The sequence below is a fragment of the Chamaea fasciata genome, unplaced genomic scaffold, assembly GCF_029207755.1.
Source record: "Chamaea fasciata isolate MVZ Bird 193981 ecotype frontalis unplaced genomic scaffold, bChaFas1.0.hap1 SCAF_4, whole genome shotgun sequence".
In the NCBI taxonomy this organism is placed as follows: Eukaryota; Metazoa; Chordata; class Aves; order Passeriformes; family Sylviidae; genus Chamaea; species Chamaea fasciata.
Window position 1 is genome coordinate 22,641,241 of NW_027094089.1, and position 14,051 is coordinate 22,655,291.

Here is a 14,051-nt window from a genome sequence, read left to right on the forward strand (position 1 = left end):
GCTTCCTCTAGTTGCCAAACAGCAGCATCACCTCTGAGATACTGGAAAGCCACTGCAGTTAATCTTGTAGGCACACCAGCCTGCCTTTGCAAGGAGAAATCAGAAATCAGGTGATGACAGAAGCTCAACACAAGGATCAACACTTCAGCATTTAATTTTCAAAGCTTTTGGTCTCAAGCACCATGTACAAAGGCAAGCATTTTCGCAAGAAATTTTACTGAGGGTAAAAGTGCACCCCACATGGAGTAAGTATGTCACCTGTCTCAGCTTCTAAGGCCAACTTGCAAGTGCACCTGTGTTACAGTATTTTTAGTTCTTCCTTTATTTTTTTTTTCTGATTCCAGGACTGTTGGACACTATGGAAATACAAATAAGTAAGCAGCAGACTGGGAGAGGTGCAGGGTATTTCCAGGTGGTGATTTGCATGAGAAGTACCTTTACCTGGCAAGGACATGAGATGACAAATTCATGAAAAAGCACCACAACTCAAGAATGATTTTATGAAAGCATTTAGTTCCTGCTGGACAGCACAACATACACACACACACAGAGAAACTGAGATCCCCAGGACTTGCCTTTTGAAAGAAAGGAAAATGTATAGCAGAAGCAGATATCAAATACTTTGATTATAACAATGTATACAATTTTGAGATGGATTTGGAAAGTACAATGGAAGACTCCTTCATGTTACTCACGTAAACCAAAAAAAACCCTCACCAAACAAGAACAACACAGAGACCATTGGGAAGAATACCTCTGCTGGGACTGATGAGCTGGAGAGAAAAAAGCACAGTGATACTGAAGAGGTGGAGCAGTCAGGCAGAGATGAAAGGACTGAAAGGGCAATACAAAGCAAAGAAAGACTGTAGGAACTGATCTTTTCTATCACAATCAAAAGGTAACTTATTAAGAGAGTTCTCCTGTTTTTCAAGCAAAATATACATTTTGCACACTTTGCCTTTTGCTCTCACTGATTTATGCCTGTTTTCAATTAAACTGCATGCTAATTTAAAAACTCTTAGTCCCACTAGAGTAATTTTTTTCATGCATTGTTCAGTGTACCCCACACAAGAGTACTTCCCAAGCCAGGCATTGCATTTAATGCTCCTAGCATGAAATTTTCAGAAGAATGAAGACACTTTCAAAAGAAAATTGGGTGTCTCACTCCTGATTTTGGAACTCCTTGCATATCAATTAGTCATCAAGTACATGTTTAAATGCAAGCACACCAATGACTGCTAGGAGCACAGCACTGCTCTCCAGATGGTAACAACGAAAAACAAACTCTTCTGAGAAACACAGAGAACCCGAATACTACCAAAAATAGCCTAAATATGTTTCAGGATATTTGCAAGCCTGTTCATGATTTACTGTCATTACATATTAGGACAATATTGTTATAGATTACCCCCAGGCCTTATTAGACATCAGAAAAGGCACCCTACAAAGGTCTGGATTGCAGTACAGTAAAGGCTGACTTGCCACTGCAGCCATTTCCTCAGCAGGGTTTCTCCATCCTGCTGCTGAGTTTCACCAAGTTTGTAAGGACACAGTATGCTGAGATCTCACCTCCTCGTCCTGACTGAAGTGAACCTGAGCAGTGTGTTCAAAGGTTACTGCAAGGGTGAGGGGACAGACAACACATTATCAGATAAGCCCAGCTTCCTTAGGAAGTCAGCTCAAATTAACAAGCACAGATTCTTCTGCAATAGAGGTGCAGATGGAAAACACCTAATCAGCTGAACAAAGAACAAAGCAAAGGGGTGAAGGTTAAGGGAGACTACTGGCCAAAAGAGAATTTTTGGTTCTAGGTTATTGTGCTGTGGAGGAGAAGGAAACAGCTCAGAGTCACTTGCACACTTGGGTTTAACCCATTCAAAAATTTTCTTGATACTTACTACAACTGGCAAATTAATATTGTATGGAGATGAAGGATGTACTTTTACAAATCTGATTCAGCCACACACATTTCCTGATATGCTTGAGTTTGGTGACCTCATGATCGACACACTTCCTTGAATTCTTGTGGTTTGCAGCACAGCATGGAACAAGCACAGTGAGCAAATGCACACAAGTCTGATTACTAAAAAATACCTCTTACCATGACTCCAATGGCAACCCATTATGCCTTTTCAATACTTAATGCAGGTGCAAGGCATAGAAAAAAATGCACCCACTTTTTTTTGCAGCACATAAACCAAGAATCCAATGACAACACACAGACAGGTTTCTCACTTCTCTGGTGCTTATTGCATTTTACTGACACATAACTGGAAGAAAACATAATCCAATTATTTCAAAGCACATTTCAGTTTTGGAGGATACTGCCAGCCACTGTGTAGTTCTCAAAACAGCACGTCTTCTGAGGAAAATGTCATTTGCCCACATTGTCAACTGCACTTCACTTAATGTCAGGTTCGAGGGCCAGACCACATCACTCAGACTTTACAAAGACTGCAGAATGAAACTGCTGTTCCTTAGAAGAGTCATGTTATCTGCATAATTCTGTCCCTGCCAGTTCCCTTCAGCTCATATGGCCTTATGAACTCACAAACACTAAAGAAGTTGACTTTATTAATGAGAGTTTATTTTCCTTTATCTGGAAATGTACAAAAACTTATTTTGAACTATATGACCTTTAATCTTCTTTCCATCACAGGAAAAGCCTAATTAGTTTTATAAGAGAACACTGATAATTACTGAAGCAATTCCAAGTGTTTTTTTTTAAAAACCGGCAATGACCCAAGGATTGGAATCCTTCATTGTTTACAATAAAACCTGTGGTATTCAAATTATTTTTAAGATACAATGAACCAAATCCAAAGAAAGTCTCTCTTCACGTGTACAAGGAGCACATAAATAGATCAAATGCTGAAATGCAGCTTTCACATTAAATAATATGTTGCGAATAAAGAGCAACAGTTATGCGATATCCTTTTAGAGTGAATGTAAGGAATGAGAGGCACTTACGAGAAATAAATTGATTTTTTTTTTTTTACAAATCAAGAAAATAGGCGATTCCTGAAACTATAGATCTATGTTTTCTGACAAATTCCTGTTGTACTAATCTTTATTGAGACTAAAAGCTCTCATGAACAGTTTTAGTTCCTCTCTTAATGAGTATCTGACAGATCACATCAAGACATACTGCAGCATGTTATCATGTATGACCACCCTTCCACGGGGGTGGGCACTTTGCTCCACACACAAGTGGGCCCTCAGTGCGGCCATTCCCTTTCCAGTCTTGACAAAGGAGGAAGGTGTACAACATAGCAGGACATCATCAGAGAAAGTCAGTCCATGTGTAATTACCTAGCAGTTGTATTTCCTTCATTTATTTGCTTTACATGCTGTTTCAATTGTACTTTTTTTCCCCTGGACTTTTCCACTTATGCATACATACATGCATATCCCTCCTTTTAAGGCAGCAAAGTGTGGGAATTAAGTACTCAGAAATACAAATATAGATTTCTACAGTTGATAAAAATCAGAGCTGGTCTTTTTCCTTATCAACTCATAGACACAGGCTATAAAAAATTAATACGAACCACACACTTCATGCACATACATGGACTCACTCTCATGCCTGCTTATGATACCAGTACTCCCTCATTCTCTTGCTGCTCACAGCTTCCACTGGAGCCAGGGACCCAAAAGACATGCAGGCACACTAATCCAGCTTTCTGCAGGCAACACTACTCCTCCTTTTCTGCTCTGCTCCTCTCACAGAGGTCCCTGCAAAGGGCTTATGGTCCACTTGTAGATCTTGTAGCAGCACAGCAACTCAGTGCCTCAACATAAACTGACTCTTTCATGTTATCCTTTCTACCCATCTAACAGACTTGGATGCTGCCAAGAAACATATAGCCTCACCTCCGTTTTAGTGTGCTCCTTCACATAGCACTTCCTTAAGTGTATCGCCCTAACTGAAACAGATCACTTACTGTAATGCCAAAGGCACAAGATGTAGTTGTTTTACAAGTAAATTAACACCCAGACTTCTGCTTACAATAATTTAGTCTGATCATTCAGTTTGGGCAGCACATTGTCTAAAAATAAAACATGAAAGAAAGTTCAAATTTAGTTTCCAATTTTTGCTAAATGACTGCAAATAAAATTCAAAGATAGACTGAAATCTCTCAGTCCACATGAAAAGATGCTAAAATTTACAAAGTTTTTCAGGATAATCTAAATGAGAAGATTATTTAGATTATTTTCTTAATAATCTAAATCAATATTTCGTCTGTTGGCTGCGTTTTTCTCTCTTAGAAAATGCCTTTATTTTCCTTGATGTACAAAAATCTAGCAGCCCTTTAGGTGTTTCATGGAGGGTCCCAGAATAGTAAATACTGCTATAAAAGTACTTTGCAGGGATGTTGTCCTGGTTTCAACATAAATAAACTGGATAAAATAGTAAAGCAAACCCTGCAGCATTAAAATAACTCTCAGAAAAAGGAACAAAGCAATGAAGATATGAACATTTTAAAATAATACACACAATGGCTAGAATCCATGATTTTTACTGCTACAAAATAAAACAGTGCTTTCCTGCAATTTCTTTTAGAAGTTAAGAAAAGCAGAGAATTGAATCCCCATAAATAACCCACCAGCAAGTGCTGAGACAGCAGCATCTGCAAGGGTAATGATGCTGCACCTAATTTAAAATTGAAAGCAGCTCATACAAGGTTGAGATTGCTACTAATAGGACACAGGGTGAGTCAGTTCCACAAGTCTCTCCTGACATGATTCATGCTTAGAATAAGAAAACTGAACAGAAAATTTCAAGTCTACATCTCACATCTTCACGCCACTTTCACATGACCATCATTATAGCATCTGTAACTTCATCTGCCTCTTCTCCTTCAATCCACCCTTGAAAGTGAGATTCACCTCCAGAAGTTCTCTATTTTTTTCTCCTTGGAAGGGTGATTATAAAAAAGGGCTGAGGAGAAGAAAAAACAACCTTGGATTTTACACACATAAGTCATTCCAACTTTTCTATCTATGTTTAACAGGGTTCTTCCTTCCTGCTATTATTAGTAAATCTCACAGTTTACTTCTCTCAGTATTGAGCTGGCAGATAAAGCACCAAAGAAGAAGCATTTCTTACTTATTAGCTTCTGACACCAATAAATTCTGTATACCTACACAGGAGAATGGAAAAACCTCTTCCTGTGGAAGGTTGTTCATCACATTTTTCATGCATTGTTGCTGATATGTTTAACTTTTTTGTTTCACAAGTCAGCAACGAAGCAGCTATTGTTTCCAAAGTGCTGAGCAAGTCTGACTGTGGGAGCAAGAGACGTGCAACAATTCTCAGTGGTCTCTCTGGTGGCTGCAGATTGAGGTGGCCAGACATGGAGAAAAGGCAGGGGCAAGGGGAACCTGAAGAGCTGGTGAACTAGAGACCTCAAATCTGAATGCAGTTATATGAATCAAATGTTCTGTTTCAGTTTCTTTTTAGTTTCTATTCCAGTATTCTATTCCTTAGGAAAAATTCTGCACTTCATGAATCCAGTCAGGTCCATCCAGACACACAGCACAAGACCAAGCACATTCTTACAAGTTCACCTGTCTAAATCCAGAGACTGGCAGAACCTTAAATTTTATGGCATGGAACACCAACGAATCCTTATTTCTTCCTTGTGTGAAATATTCTTCTACAAAAGCTCATGCCAATCTCACCACGAAGCAAGTTATTATAACTCACAAAGTCTTATACAAATAGCACCACCTCAAACATCTTGGGAGAGTACTCTGCTTTTCCCACTTCTACAACTTCCCATACTAAAGAGCTATTCACAGAATCAGCACATGGACTATAAATGCAAACATATTTAGCCACCAATACATATGCCTCAGGGATATAAGTATATTACTTTAGAATATTATATACAGGAAGTATTTGTAAACCACAGGAGGAGAGCTTAAAAAGACCAGATATCTATGTAGGTATTAGGAATGCAAGTGACGAATAGCTTATTTCGTCAAAAAGGAAAATTTAAAAAACTAAAACCAAACCAATACAAGTGACTATCATTAAATACAGCAAAAATTAATGGTCATTACTTCAAAAGAAGAAATCAAGTGGAGGTAATTTTTACCAATACTTGTTAAATTCTTAAAGTGATCAGCTCATCAAAAGCTGGGTTTCAGTTGCAGCATCTTATTCATCTTTGTCCTCAGGTCTCATGAAACAAGCTGCTAAATGCTATCAGAGATCACCTGTGTCCTCTGAGGAGAGGGTGTTTCACAGCATAGGAGTGCTGCTCATGACTAACTCATTTATGCAAGATAATAAGCCTCAGTAACCACATATATACACATATTGTTCTGGAATTTGCAAACACAAAAGTATATGACTAATTCTAACTTGTGAATGAAGGTATGCACAAACTCACATTTGCACTGTTGGCAGGAGCCCAACTGCAGGAGCTTTTTCCTTAGTCTCCGGTACAGGAAAGCTGAGTGCTGAACTGGGCAGTCACATGAAGCACCTGAAGTTGAAAGACTCATATATAAACCATTGCTAAGAATGCTACACTTGGGGATCACTCAGAAAAGATGTGAAATTTTAAGTATACGTTCTGTGTTTGAGTGTGTGGAAAGGAAAATTAACACTATTTTGCTGAAAGCATGTTAGTGACCTAATTCTACAGCAGTTATTGTACTGCTGAGTGCTTGCTCCCGTTTCTGTCTGCAGTAATCACTGCCCAAATTCCAAGCCAGAGCTACCTACTGATCAGCAAGCATGCATGCATCAGGGCAAAAGGATAGAAAACAAGAATCTAGCGTTTTCAAGGATACATTCTTTTCATATTAACTCCAGCTGCATTACTCACTAGTTGAAATATGAAGAAGGAATAGGAAACGTTCAGTTTTCGAAGTATCAGTTATCACAGCTCAAGCAAATAAATACATAAAAGATATTGAAAATAAAAGTCCTAACAACTTTTTCTGTATGGATCAAGCTATCTTAAAAAAGCTGTTGATCCAAAACACAAGAGAAAAACTAGCTATTCATTAGCAATGGAAACAGTTTCATCCAGTTCAAAGTCGATTTATACTCATGATCAAATTAATGCTTTGAACAGTTTGGGCCTGTTGTTGCAAAGGCTAACACAATGAAACTATTTAGTTCAGAGAGGTAACTTGGTCGCAATTCTCAATTACCTACACAGAGAAAGGATTTAAGCTTAGCCCACCATAAATACATGAGAGGAAATGCCATGTAGTAGACCTCCACTGAAAAGTGAACGTTGTGAAAAGTAAAACTAATTAAGTATTGGCAAAGGTTTTCACGGGAGGAGTGAACTGGTTGAAATAAGACTGAATATATTACTAAGAAATTTTAAATATGGGTTCAATGCAATATTAAAGCCTTTAGTTCACATTACACAATGTCAGACTAGATTAGCCCAAATATGCAGAGATCTCACTTTAATACAGATTTTAATGGGGAAGGAAGACAATATGCAAGGGACAAAATACAGACTTTGAGGTAAGAATTAAAATAAGGGTCACATAACATCTTGCTGTATTTACATCCAGACTGACCCTGTCTTTCAAAATATGTGGCAACATTTGGTCCAAAATTTCCCATCATCTTGATAAAAGAAACAGACCAATCACATTTAATTTGGAGAAGGCTGTTCTATATTGGGAATCGTGACAGTGCTGCTCTAGTAGATGAAACGTAAGTTACGTGCCTTGAGACCTGTACACTTAAGACTACCCACAGCCGTGACCTTTGGAAACATGTGGAGCAGGGGGGAGGAGGACAACAGGAACAGGTAGACTCTAGGGAACAGATATTATTATCCTCATAACCAGGAGAATTCCTAAAAGAGTTTGACATTTATGTTCACCTCACACACACAGTACTTCAGTTCTTGTTTGCACATAACCCAAGACAACACTGAAGTTTGCAATATAAATTAATAAATCACTTTTTCTTTTTTTCTTTTCTCTCATTTCCTGCCTTTTTTCTGCCTAGGATTAAACATTAGAAGCTTATCTCCTTGGTTTTACTACAGAGTATCTGTAAAAACCTCAGAGATCACACATCTCTTGCTGCAAGTGCTGAACTTGATTCAAAACATGAATTATTGTGAAAATTAGTTATAATTGGAATACTTGTAACTTATATTCATCCTCTGGGCTTCAGAATCTGCAGAAACTCCACCTATAATACTGACCATTATAATTTTCTTCTAAAGTTCATTTGATTTAGGAATGATTTTTGCCCCGCAGTAATATTACAACCCATTATTCAAGGAAGATATTTTGAAGCTCTGTCCTCACTGATTTTATACTTAAGAGAGGCCATTAGATCACCCAGTTCAAGAAGGTCTTGAAAACCATGGTCTGCCATACAAACATAGTTACATCACATGATGAACAGCACTGCTGTCTTGGCACAAGAGCTTCTGGATGACTGTGCTAAGTCCTGTTTGGAAAGGAGAAGGGCTGCCAGATACCACCAAATAACCCCAAAAGGTAACTGCTGGCCCAGACGTGCCCCACGTTGAGCAGAGCCAAGACTCTTTTCACTTGTCCAAATTTCCCTTTTCTCTGCGTTCTCCAAGGCATGTAGGATGTGCAACTCTCAAACATGCATGTAATTTGAAAGAAAGGTACAGAAAATATGATTATTAGATATTCTCAGACCACCCTGATGGACTGCAAGTGTGGAGGTGTCTTCACCCACAGCCCAACTGCTGCAGATGGGCTCACCTTCACACTGTTTGAGACCACTCTGGGTCTAGATGAGAAAACTGTGCAGCAAGTGGCCTGGGTCACCATCTGGCTCCAAACCAGCTTTTTCTGTGCTTCTGTGTTCAAAGTGTTTGAAATTAAGAAAGAGCAATTTTTAAAGCTTTAGGCTGAAACATGTGTCATGCCCAAGGGCAGAATGTGGGGGGCATTCAAGGGCATCAAGCCAGCTGGGAGAGAGCTGGCTTGCTCTGCTCACCACCCTAGCCAACCTTGCCATAGGCCATACCCACACCATCCAGAAAAAATGCTTAACAGTGCCTGAGTTACATACAGCCAACCAAGCCTGCATTTTCCCTTGGAGGGAAGTAACTGATTTATTCAGGGAACAAAACTAGCTTAAGTGGATGGCTGAGGCCCAGAAGTAAAACATGGACCATTTCTGAGCCAGATTGACAGTGTAAACCACCCTCAACCATCCCTGTTACTTGTACTTTTATTATACCTTTAAGCAACTTGTGCAATAATGACAAAATTATGCAAGCATAAGAAACATTCCAGCATACTTTTCAGACAGTGTTTATCACCTAAAGAAAACACTCAAATACATTGCTTTATTTAAATTTCATGATTACGCACTACAAATTACCAGGCAACCTTGATATGAAACTATCAAGGTTCAGTAAATATTATAAAGCTCTTATCAGTGCAGCTGTAGGTACAAAGCAAGCACAAAAGCATATCTCTCTTTTTGGAATATATGTATATTCCAAAAGAAAGTACTTTTTGACTGATGATCAAAATGCAGAAAGTTATACTGGCAGAGAACACTAGTATAACAGTACTCATCAATATCAACCATCCCCCTTCAAAACAAAAGAAAACAATGCCCCCCCCCAAAAAAAAAACCCAAACAAAAAAAACAAACCCACAACCAAAAAACTTCACCAAAACCCAAACAAACACCCCACAATCATTTTCTAACCAATAATACTGTACCACTGAAACTGGCTGACTGGGGAGAGAATGCTGCATCATAAAAACAACCTCAAGAAACCTATTTTATCTGCTTAAGGTAATTTCAGGAGACTGAGGCTGGCTGAAAGGCTGTACTTTTGGTTTTGCACTACTCTGCCCCTGAACTGCGGGGTAACCAGATGAGAAAGGAGACTGCTCCCTGACAACAAATGGCCTAATAGAGGGGGGAGGTGGTGCTAAAATCCAACCTGCCAACACAACCATCCATCCTCTGCTGTGGGCTGTGCTGAGGGTCAGGGTAGGAAGTGAGGCAGAAGGAGCAGGGAATTGCCACAGTGCTGTCCTTGTTTCCATGACATGTGCTTTTATAACTTGTGCTCCCTGAGGTAAAAGACACAATTTGGACTCAACAGCTGACAACTCAGCAGTTCTCTGCCTGTGGGATAAGCTGGTTCTGTTGTAGCAACAGTTGACCTCACTCCAGTGCCAGCTCCAGACAGTGCATGGAAAGGAGGGGGGACATATGCCTTTCAAAACCTTACACCCTGACCAACATTCATACCAATGGCTTAGGAGTTATTTTTAGCCTAAGCAATTTCTGCTCACAGTGAAACCTGCTACTAGGAATGATTCCAAGAGACAGCAGCAGGGAAAGGCAGACAGCAGCAAAGTGGCAAAAGCCCGTTGTGCTTCTGGTGCTTGCAGGAGTTCAAGGGCCTTACGGACACACAGCAGCAGGGCTCCCACAGTCTTTAAATGTAGGGACTGCAAATTTTCCAGATGAAGGAGGATAGCAGTGATCAGCAAAAAAATGATGATGTGTATGAAAAGCAGACCCCGGATATATTTCTCAGGGACAGATAAGAACTTCCAAAGATCATTTACTCTAATTAAAATCTGTTAGTTTGTAAGTCAGTAAGGAAGGAAGGCAAAGAACACAGGAGACTTCTGTGTTTTCTAATGATAGATATCCTAGCTGCCCCTTAATCCCTGAAAATACAGGTAAGAAAATAGGTCTGTTCATCTAGGAATTTATATGGCCCTCATCATGGCCATGCAAATGACTCTGGAAAAAATCCATACGATTCTGGAAGATGATCCCTGAAGACATTTAAGCATGTATAAAATCCAAACTTTTGATGTTTCAACCTAAAAGAAACATGTTCGAAAATCCCACTTAGCTGCAGGTAAACATTAGAGAGGAAAAAAAAAATAAAAGGAGAGGTGATGATAAATTTTGCAGTCATCAGCATGCATAGATGCAGTGTCATCTTTGACAGGGCCATACCACTTGCTTGATGCTTAAACACTCAAGATTCACAAAGCAATTACTCCCTGCTCATATCTGCTGATAAAATGAGCACAGAACCAAAGAATCAGGTTCTAAAGAAAAAAGCTGTTGCTTTTGTTTAAACACACAGGAGAAGAAAGCAGCAGGAATGTACCCCTTTTTGAGGCAACCCAAGTCACTGTAGCACTTTTGAGAGTATCAGAAGCACCTCAGGCTACTCAAAATGACAGATGAGTCAGGATGAAGACTACAGCCCTTCTGTTGATGGTATTTCTCTCTGAAGCTTAAGTAACCACTGACTCAGTGTAACACTCATGCTCATGTCCTTGTGAGAGGGCACTCACTGGAAGTGCAGGATCATGGTCTCCAGATCTTGGTCCCAAGGATTTTTTTCATCTTTTACATTAAACTGTTTATGGAACAAAATGTATCAACCAGCTTTGGAGCATAGAGCACTTCTCAAGTCTTATCTAGAAGCAATTTATTTTTCTTAATTTTAGAAAGAAATTTGATGCCTACCAGTAAAGAAGTAATCATAACTATATCGCAGCGGAAAAGAAAAACATAATCCATCTGCATCAGCCTTGTGATATATGGCACTCTGCAAGACAGAGTCAGAATTTACAAGCATCTAGGTTGTTTAAATACATCTTTAAATATACCTTTTCATAAACCACAAAATTTGCTGTCAGACACTCACTGGATTAAGCAATCCAAAATTCATACTCTAAAAGAGCTGTTTCTCATTTAGAGATTCATTTAGCAATTCTGTTCTAGCATTACCTATGCAAGTTAATAAATTCAGATATTTTTAAAACATTTTCTAAAGCCCTGAGCTGCATGACGCTCAGATGCAACCTTATAGGCAGAGATCATAACTCAACAAGCACTTGAAATCAAAAGTCCTATGAATACCTGCTAGAGTAGCAGCAGCAGCTTTACCACCTGTGAAAAAGTATCCCTCCCTGAGAAGAGCATCTCCACCCATCTCCACAGGCTATTTCCGTGCATTCCTGATTTGCCTTTGGCAAGTCTGTGAGTTTGCCCTCACCTAAAGGTTAAGTCTCTCCCTCTCCTCAGCACACCTGTAAAGGGATATTTCACAATCTAACTCGCAGATAATGCTTGCCACTGGTTGCTCTAAGTGACTAAAGTGGTGTGTTTGGAAAGTGCTCAATGGAAACTGTTATCATTTAGTAATGTTCATAAAAGTTAGAATAGGTGAAACAGTGATAAGATGAAAGAATGCAAAGACTTAGTAAACAGAAAGCAAACAAAATGAGGTGATCTACTGAATCCCTAAAAGTTATACTCCAAACCAGCTCCGACTTTGTGATTTTTAAGCTTTCCTTTTGTGAGCCTCTGCAACATTTTCCAGGGTAGATCACAGCCCTGCAGTCTACTGACACAAGTATGTCTTTTCTTAGACCTCCAAAGTAACCTGCAGACCCATCTCCAGCTAATGGCCAGCAACTCAGGCTGAGAAATAATAACCAAGTGCAGGTATGATGCTTGCTACTAATTCTGTGGATACACTCATGGTATTTGCTCCTGTCTCTTCCACATCCAAATCCTTCCCCTCATTCAAAGATAATTTTTGTTTTGATCTTTATTCAAAATGTGGCCGAACCCAGAAGACTTCTGGGTCTATTCTCACCTTCATGTATAGGAATCAACAGAAATCAAAGCTTATTTTTATCACCAAAATCATGCAGCATAAAATGGTTAATAAGCTAAGGACAAGCACAGACTTTTTGCAGATAAGGCATTCATGCATTCTTCCCCTACAGGATGTGCAAAGCTTTATATATAAAACACGTGGGCACTGATGGATCTACACCAAAAAAATACTGTCTCAGCTGGCACTGCCACATGCTGATTTGAGAGGGAACAAGGCATGACACAGAGTTTAATCTTTCTCACAGCTACTAAACCTGCTTAGTCTTATTAGAAGACTGGGTTCACGCTGTGGGGTTTAACTAAGGGTTCAGGAAGAATTTAAAGAATTTTTCTACAGTTAAGGGGAAAAGGCAGAACGGACTTCCAAGTGAGATGTCAAAGGCAAGTCACACTGCCTTACTGAGGTAACAAGCTGAGTTTCAAATACAGCAGAAATCCACCCAATTCGCAGGCTTTCCTGAAGGAAATTTGACAGAGCATGGCCTTGAGAATGGAATGTAAATATCTGACTATTTTTGCAATGGTAACTTTAAGTGTGAAAGTCTGTCAAAAAGAACCAGTGGCAATCCCTACACAACAGCTCACCATCCCTCTTCTCCTCAGTATTAGGTGATTATAATACTTATCCAGGTCTTCACTCCCATTCATAGCAAACTTCTAAGGCATTCACCACCAATGACAAGTGAAAAACAAACCACGCATATAACTAATTCCTACAGAAGTAACACACGGCATGCCAGCACAACATAGTCAATTCAAAAATTTACATGCTGAATTTTAACAAGGGAATAATGTTCTTTTCAGAACTGCCTCAAAGGTTTTGAGAGATCGTTTTCAAACACGGTATCTACACACATTAGAAATTCAATCACTCAAAACAGACACAGCTACCACTGTGCCAGAGTCCCTGTACAGCCAGTGTGCGGCGAGGTGCTCGGCACGTCTGGATGCTCCCCAAACACAGAAGGGGCTCTGCAGTCCCCTCTTAAGGTCCATTCTTCAAAGGGGTGCAAAAAAAAAATATATATATATATATATATTTAAAAAAAGAATAATATTTACCCGCTGCTCAGTCCTCGAGCCAGCCAACCTGCCGGCCAGCCGAATGAGCTGTTGACAAAACACAGCCTCTATTTAAGTCGCGGGCTCCGGGCAGCGGCAGAGAGGAGCCGCCGGTCTCCCCCCGCGCCCCCGAGGGAGGCTGCCGCGGTCTGCTCCCGCACCGGCTCCGAGCCCCGCCGCGCCCCCGCCGCCACCACCACCTGTCCCCAGCCCCGGCCGAGCCCCGGCCGAGCCCCGAGCCGCACGATAGCAGGGAAGCAGCTGAGGGGCTGCCCGCAAATCCCCGCCACCGCGCTGGGTCCCGGCGGGGCTGCCAGCCCCCCCT

At 40.2% G+C, this 14,051-nt stretch overlaps 1 protein-coding gene across 1 annotated transcript in view; it reads right to left on the reverse strand.

Moving 5' to 3' along the window:
• Positions 1 to 13,754, reverse strand: part of LOC136288198 (leukemia inhibitory factor receptor-like) — a 54,108-nt gene extending 40,354 nt beyond the window's left edge. The window contains exons 1-2 of the mRNA XM_066181076.1: positions 13,727 to 13,754; positions 6,402 to 6,497 (exon numbers count right to left, since the gene is read on the reverse strand). The gene's annotated coding sequence lies outside the window, so the exon portion shown is untranslated. The remainder of the gene's footprint in view (positions 1 to 6,401; positions 6,498 to 13,726) is intronic.
• Positions 13,755 to 14,051: the final 297 nt, after the last annotated feature.